Source organism: Protopterus annectens, chromosome 7.part0 (assembly GCF_019279795.1).
Source record: "Protopterus annectens isolate FY-2018-M chromosome 7.part0, PAN1.0, whole genome shotgun sequence".
Lineage (NCBI taxonomy): Eukaryota > Metazoa > Chordata > Ceratodontiformes > Protopteridae > Protopterus > Protopterus annectens.
The window spans coordinates 1,466,926,731-1,466,935,470 of record NC_056739.1 but is presented as its reverse complement, the minus strand read 5'-3'; positions in this window follow the sequence as shown (position 1 = coordinate 1,466,935,470).

Sequence of the window (8,740 nt, the reverse complement as noted above, 5' to 3'; positions counted from 1 at the left end):
AGTCTGTCCACTCTTACATTATGTGTCATTAACCACAATCCTGATAATGTGTTCCACAACATTCATGTTTGATGTTGCAAGTTGATGTGAGTAGGAAGGATTTTTCACTTCAATGCATTTTGTGATCTTGTCATTGCTACAACTGCCCATCGGTTGAATTTAATTAGCATTCTGTATTGTTCTCTAACATGTATTCATTTTCTAATGTCTTTTCAATTTGCTCTCCACTTGGCAGTAAGCAAATACAGTTCATTATCTAAGGAAAAAAAGTGAAAAAGGTAATTCAGGCTGCCTTAGGTAGAGCACATATGCTTGGCATCATTGTGAGGCCCTCCTCAACAGATACAGTACTTACTTCATAAAATACACGACAGATGTCAAATTATGTGGTACAAGGTGTAAATGAAGTGAATTTAGAAAAATTAGGCCCATGAAGCATTGTTTGAATCCTGTATAAAGATCACATTGAAATTGTTCATAATTTGTCATTTTTTATTTCTTCTTTTTAAGGTTCATTTGCTCTCTGCTTGTCAATGTGCAAACTGGTTCACTATCTAAAGGAAAAAGTGCAAAATTTAGTTTAGACTGCCTTAGGTAGTGCAAATATGCCTAGCAATGGTGTGCTTTTCCTCAACACTGTGGACAGTAATAAGAGGAGAAATTCCATCTGTCATAGAACTACCTCTGTTGCACATGGTTTAAGAGCAGTCTCTTTAGGTAAAGATCACAGCCAGTTAAGGGTTCAAATCCAGTTGCAGTATACATTTTACAAAGGGTGTAAGAAGTCCATTTCTCACATTTTGATTAGTACTGTAACACTAAAGAAAATTGATAATGTTAAACCTGTTTTCTGCAAGCAATGTATCAGTAATCTTTGCATAATGAAATATTTCTCTTTAGCATATATTATAATTTCAAATATAACCTCAAGATACTGTGCACATCTACACATGGCAATGGTTATATTTAATATAAAATTCATATATATATATATATATATATATATATATATATATATATATATATATAATAGGCACAATATTTTTGATATAATCATCATGATTCATCACACTGTTTAGGACAGTCATGTCTTATGAAATATGTATGCAACATAAACCAACCTGCATTAATCAGAACATTCATCTGTATCCATGTGAAATATGTTTACAAACAGAAATAATGACTTTTATGTAGGAATTCATTCTAAGAAAGCAATACAACCACATACATGTAGACCTCTCTTACATGTAGACCTCTCATTCTGAGATTGCTATATGGCTAATGTCCGTGCTGGAAAGAGTTCTTCTTTGGCAATGTCAGTTAATAAAGTAAATTACGCTTTTTGCATCCTTTGCTCCATGGGTTTGACTCCCAGCTGTTGTAATAATAGTTTAACTTTGTGTAAACCCCAGCATGACAATAGGTCATAATTCATCCCTATACTTCTTCCAAACTGCAAGTCTTAAAAACCATAAAGGATCCCATTGTTGAATATTGGAAAGTGTATGAATGGGATAAGCATCACAAATGGCAAAGCTAAATTTCATGTTTCACACCTTTACTGCTGTGTGATGTAAGTAGTACTAATGCATCAGCCAAGAAATCCATCTGCTTTCAATTGCACAAGTGTTAGCAAGGCTATGCATCTTCGTGCAATACCAGAAACATGTGAGATCTGAGTTGTTTGCCAATTTACACATATTTTGTTAGCTTGACTTTGGCAGACATGGCTGGTGAGGGAGAGAATGCTGCTAAATTTGAAGCACAAAGATGGGGTGTTGAGAAGTCTGGGATATTTGTGGCACTCCTTGTGTAGTACTGCAGCCATAGGCTGATACAGAGGGATTATACCAGGTCTCAATATAAGGCTGAGGCTTGGAATAGCTTAGCCAAGGCTGTCTCCAGTGCAACAGGAATTCCATGCAATGTGAAACAATGTCGTCACCACTATAGTGACCTTAAGAAGTGCAAGAATCCCAGTTACATAAGTATACTGACCCATAATCAGTCTATTATATGGCATACATGATCTACACAGCCAATGCAGGTACTCATTATGCTTTCATATATATATATATTTTTCTTTTTTTATACTGTACAGCTGCAGAGGAAATAGCTGAAATCTGTGAGGTGCACCAGGACAGATTAACTTGCCTCATAGAGGCATAGGATAAGTGTGATACAGGTACAAATGCAAGCTTTAGCAACTTGAGCAAGCATACCTCACCCTTCATCTCAAGCATGCCTGCCTCCCCCATAAGTCTTACTGCTTGATAGCCTTCCTCCACAGTACTCTCTTGTGCTTTGGGCCACCGTGCTTATCTTTGTTTAGTCAATTTAATGTACTGAACAAGATAATGAGTTGGATGTACAGATTACAGTGTTCAACAGGGTAATGAAAATGAATGCATACATACATACATTCACCTTTGCTGAAATCTGCTGTCAGTAACTATCTCAGTTATGACTGTCTACATGTTGTGCTTAGAATATAATCATGTGTATATGTTTTCTTGGCATGCTGTAAATGTTCATATACATATGAAGGAAAAAATAATTCAGGATGTGTTGCCTGACTCCTGTGGTTGTAAATGCTGGCTACAGCTTTATTTAACACATCATTGTCCTGCTGCTATAATGTTGTGCCGGACACCTATTCTGAAACCTGTTTTTTCAGGTGTTTGCACAGAGCAACATATATTCATGCTAATTCCCATTCTAAGTTCAACACTTTAAAATATGATTACCCATGCACTAATGCTTTCCCGTCAGCACTGCAGTTCAGCTTATCAGCACTCATTTCAAAGAGTGCAATAAAAATGAAAATCAAATAATTATGGTTTGATGTTGGATGTTTGTATGTCTGTATTACTTTTGTCAAAAGGTAATGTTGATTTCAGAATAATGTTGACTCACATAATTTATTTGTTGAAAATATGTCTGCTCAACAGTGTTTGTACTTGCACTGTGCTACAAACCGGGTTAACCTATTCTCACAGAATCCATCACTGCCATTCTGTAGTGCACTGTCCTATGTACAGCTTGCAGGTTTGTCTTGCCACTGCACATAGTGTAGGTATGAGACAAAACAAGTGTGCATTCATCTCACATGAAGTCATAAGAATGTTGGACTGATAATCCACTGGTATACAACAGTCGATGTGTATGTCATCTCATTACGTGGTACATGTCCATGTACCTCACAGTAACACAATGTACATTAAGGACAGCAGCTGCATTTCAGTACAGAAGTATGTCATTACATGTGGCAATCATAGCTGCATTGTCCTGTGCACACATATGCATTTGTTGCATAACCTGTGATGCATAGTACCATGTCTTCCAAATACTGGATTTTACAAATATTCAAACATCCTATTTCACAGTGGTAATATCAGTCTTCTCCTGTGGCAGTTGTGACTAAGACCATGCTGTCTAGATTGTGTAACTAGATAGGGAGGAGGTTTGATGCCAAACATGTAAGATGTGTGCATGTGTGTGTGTGTGTGTGTGTGTGTGTGTGTGTGTGTGTGTGTGTGTGTGTGTGTGTGTGTCTGTGTGTGAGAGAGAGAGAGAGTCTATGTGTAACACTCGGTGCAGTATCCACTTCCCCTGAGAAGAATATACTTAACTGTTTTTACAGCTCCCTTATCCCAGTTTTTACATAAACATCCTCTATGAGACATACTAATGAGGTCATCCTGACAAACGTTCACTCTTTACCCTAAAAAGTCAGACTTTTCCTGTGGCACATGCAACCATTTTCATTTCTCTAGATCTTGTAACTAGATAGTTATGAGGTCTGCTAATCAACATGGAAGATGTGTGTGTGTGTGTGTGTGTGTGTGTGTGTGTGTGTGTGTGTGTGTGTGTGTGTGTGTGTGTGTGTGTGTGTGTGTGTGTGTGTGTGCGTGTGTGTGTGTGTCTGTGTGTGTGTGTGTGTGTGTGTGTGTGTGTGTGTGTGTGTGTGTGTGTGTGTGTGTGTGCGTGCGTGTGTGTGTGTGTGTGTGTGTGTGTGTGTGTGTGTGTGTGTGTGTGTGTGTGTGTGTGTGTGTGTGTGTGTGTGTGACTCTGCAACACTTGGTGCTGTATCTGCTCTCCCTAAGAAGAATACTTTTAACTGTTATAACTCCTTTAACCCAATTTTATTTATTATTTATTATTTATTTATGTGACACAGGATTCAAGGCTTTTAAAGTTTGGGATGATGGGGTTTTTTTTGTAATCTTTGGTCTGAGGAAGCAACTAGGGCTGGTTGCGAAAGCGCTTACCTACAATAAAGAGCACTGGATTTATACTGGATTTTACAGTGTTTTTTCTCCTTCAGTGTGGTTTTAGCAGTATTAGCAGTATTAGGAGTTTACGTTTTTTTCTGGATATTATTTATTTTACTTTACATTTGTTTATTTTACATTTGTTTACCGGGAAAGTCTAACTGGACACATGTCTTTTTTCAGCAGAGGCCCAGGGAGAAAAGCTCTGAACTGAACAAACAATGAAACAGTAAGAGTACAAGTGTACACAGTACAAGGTGTTAGATACTGTTTAGTCTAATTCTGTACATGGATGAGGTTAGAAACTCAGTAAAAAGAAAAAATGTAACAGCATAGTATAAACAAAATTCTATGTTATAGAGCACTGGGCATTCTAGAGTTTCATATATACAATCAATATTTACAAAATATATAACATTACAGTGTTATAAAACAAAGAGAATTCCAAAGTTTCAAATGAACAAAACAATAGGCATTCAAATAAACATTCAATATATACAAAGTATATAAATAGCTAAATTGTGAGGACAGAGATATTTCTTCCTAATGTCAGAGTTAGTACTGAGAGTTGCTGCTAAGTGAGTAGCAGGTAGAGTATACTGAGGAAGGTGTGAGGCTAGAAAGACCTATAAGTCTTTTTACAGAAACATCCTCTATGAGACACATGGATGAGATCATCTTGACAGAAGTCCTCTACCATTCAGAGTCAGGCTTCTCCTGTGGTGCTTGTGAATAATATAATGCTCTCTAGATTGTGTAAATAAATAGGTAAGAGGTTTGATACCTAACATGGAAGACTTGTATGTGTCCATGACTGTATGCAACACTTGCTGTGGTATCTACTTCCCCTTAGAAGATTACATTTAATTCTTCACACTGCTCCATTATCCTACTTTCGGATGAAGTATCCTCTGTGAAACACATTAATGAGGTCAACCTGACAAATGTGTATTCCATACCCTTAAAATTCAGACGTCTACTGTGGCAATTGTGACTAATGCAGTGCTAGCTAGATTGTGTAACTACATAGGTAGGAAGTTCAATGCCCAACATGGAAAACTTGTATGTGTGTGTGATATTTGTTGCTGTATCCACTTCCCTTGAACAGGATGCATTTAAATGTGTACAAAGCTCACTTATCCCAATGCATTATAGAAATATCCTCTATGAAACACAATGATAAGGCTATCTTGATAATAGTGCACTCTCTACCCTTAAGAGTCAGACTTCTCCTGTAGCACTTGTGACTAATACAGTACTCACTAGATTGTGTAAACACATAGGTAGGAGGTTCGATGCTCAACATGGAAGACTTATGTCTAATGCTTATTGCTGTATCTACTTCCCTGGAAGACAATGCATTTAAATGTGCACACAGCTCCCTTATCCAACTTTTTATGGAAACATCCTCTATGAAACACACTGCTGAGGTCATCCTGGGAAAAGTGCGCTTTCTCCCCAACAGGCAGACTTCTCATGTGGCACTTGCAACTAATACATTGCTTTCTCAATTGTGTAACTAGATAGTAGGAGGTTTAATGCCCATTATGGAAGGCATTTTCTGTGTGACTGTGGGTGAGTGAGGGTGTTTATTGTTAGATGAGCATGTGCTCAATCAACCTCTACTCTGGGTAAAAGTTTTAAACTGCTACATGACCCCAGCATCCCCTAAACCCACCTTTCATATCCATAACTTCTTTGTAAAGCAATGGTGAAGCTATGTATAATGTTTGTACTCTTAATGACTACAATTTTTAGGACTCTAGTCAAATGTGTAAATTAATGCTTCAAATAAGAGTGTCATAGACTATAAAATATCCATTTAATGTTTTTATAGGGAAAATGATGCAAACATTTGTTAAGTGGGGTTGGGAGAGAACATTTCCATTTTTCAAATGGCAGGTATTTTGAGTGGCATCAATAAGAGCATACGACTACAAAATTTATATTGTCTGCCTACACCCCTGATTCAATACACACTGATAATGTCATTCTTTCACAAGTGAACTGTCTCTAATTAAATGTCAGGCTTCTGTGGTGCTTGCATGCCTTATACTATTCTCTAGAATGTGTAACTAGATAGGTAAGATGTTTGAATACAGCAGTGCTTAACTCTTACAAATGTGACTATAAATGAGCTCAGAATTTGTTTACACACATTTGCAGTGGCAACTTTTATAACTTCAGATGTTATAAAACAAATGTTAGCAGATACATCTCCTTTTCAATACATTGCTGTTATCATCCCCTCACAGGTGCTGATGTCACAATTGTGCTCGTTATTCTCCTTCAGTGCTACCTGCTGGTAATGTCCTGTATAGATGGTGCAATTGAATAGGTAGGTGGTTCGAGTCCATCACTGCTTCAATAGTGTGATTATGATTATTGTCATATAATGTTGGCCACTAACAACCACCTTTATTTATACTTATAATTATGACATTGAATTACAGTGGCATATATTGACAGTGGCAAATCCTAGCATACACAGGGAAAATAACTTTTTGGCCATACAGTGATTACATAATGTTAACATACCTGCAGTATGCCACATTTGCAGTGCAAATTCTCCTGTGTTGTGTGTCTTTGATACTGTGCTTTTTACGTTGTGTAACGGCTTAAGTAGGATGTTTGAGACCAACTATGAGTGTGTCTTCCACACTCATACTGTGTATACTATTCTTTAAAGACATATATGATGGCAGCTGTACAGTGTTATTGTGCACTTCCAACAGTTTTTAGTATAAACATCCAGCTAATAAACAGTGGTGATGTCATCCATGTAACTGTGCACTATCCCAGTCGTATCTCAACATGTCATGTGGTGCTTGCGAGTCAGGCACTAATGTTTAGCATGTTATCTTTGGTAGTTAGTTAAACTATATCTATTACTGCTCAGACTACATTGTGTCAGTCTTATTGTGATTGTACATGTCATTAACACCGTTATCAAGCACATTTGCTTTGTAAATATATAGATGTTGATTGCTCTTACTAAAAGCTATGACGACTTCTCAAATAGCAATGCTTTTTATTCAGAGTAATAATGACATGTGATTACATTCCTTGAATAACATATGCAGGAAGTGTTATCCTCTGGCACTAGGGAATGAGATCACATGCTGCCTGTGCTGACTTACTACAGCAATTACAGGCACACATATCCCTTGCAGCAATAGCATGATGAAATGCTTTATACATACTCATATAAATAAAGCATTACATCATGCTATAGACATATCTCACAATTGTAACGACACTTCTACCATGGTACATTTATCCTGTACGATATCATGTATTTTCTGTTGCTGAATGCTCATGTGTTCAACATCCACATTCAGTGCCTGTTAGATATATTAGGCCTTATACTGTAAAGGATGAATGGCTTCCACAGCAGTTATAATGTGTCCATTTACAGTATGACAGGCATCCGCCATCCCTTTCATCTCAGAGATTGTTTACCACACATACATCTGATGTAATAATTTAGCATAAGCAGATTGTCATAGTAGCATTAAGACTTTCACTGTGGCGGTAGTGGTTCATCCACATGTCTTTAGTCAATAGAATCACACGGTTTGCTGTTCCATTCCCGATAAGGGAAACATTATATGAATTTACTGATGTTACACAAACACCATTGTATCTAGTTATTCATATCTCTTTTTATGTTGGACAATGATATATCATTAAAAGTTGTGATTGCACGGCAGTGAAATGGTTATTTGGGGCATGTCGTTCTATGAGTGCTCCTGTGGCATATGCATTGAGTACTAGATTGTATAGCACAACTACACAGATAGACTGTGGTTCAGTTCTGGGCAGTGTGCATCCTACATGATGGAAGCAGCTTCCTTGTCAAAGAAGGAGTCATATTGTAATGCTCCATTTTGTGTGGACAGCATGTGCAGCTCCTTTCTAGCATTATAAATAAATTCAGTTGTTCATAACATAGTCATACTTCCTGTCTTAATGCACACATTCAATCCAGTTATTTGTGATGCTTCCATTACTATCTGATGTAGTACATGCAGTCAACACAGAGGTATGGAGATAGCTTTGTATAACAGGCAGGGGTTTGAATCTGGTAACATGGGTGTGTCAGACAATAGTGGTTTATGCACCGACAGTATTTATGGCATACTGAAAAGGCCTCCTTTTCAGGCCTTTTCCTACTAGGTATGTCATCCATATACCTTATATGATAGGAAGGTGCTACAAATCCTTTAAGGATGTTCATCATGGTATGACCAGTATGTGTATTTCTGTGGTGAACCATGATTGTTACACATCTCTCTGATATCTGTTCTGGCATATGTTCGAAAATGACATAATGTGGATTTGTTGGGTCTATGTTCAGATATCAAATGGAAGAACCATCGAAAGGCTGAACATTGAACGCCCACCTTACTATATATATATATATATATATATATATATATATATATATATATATATATATACCA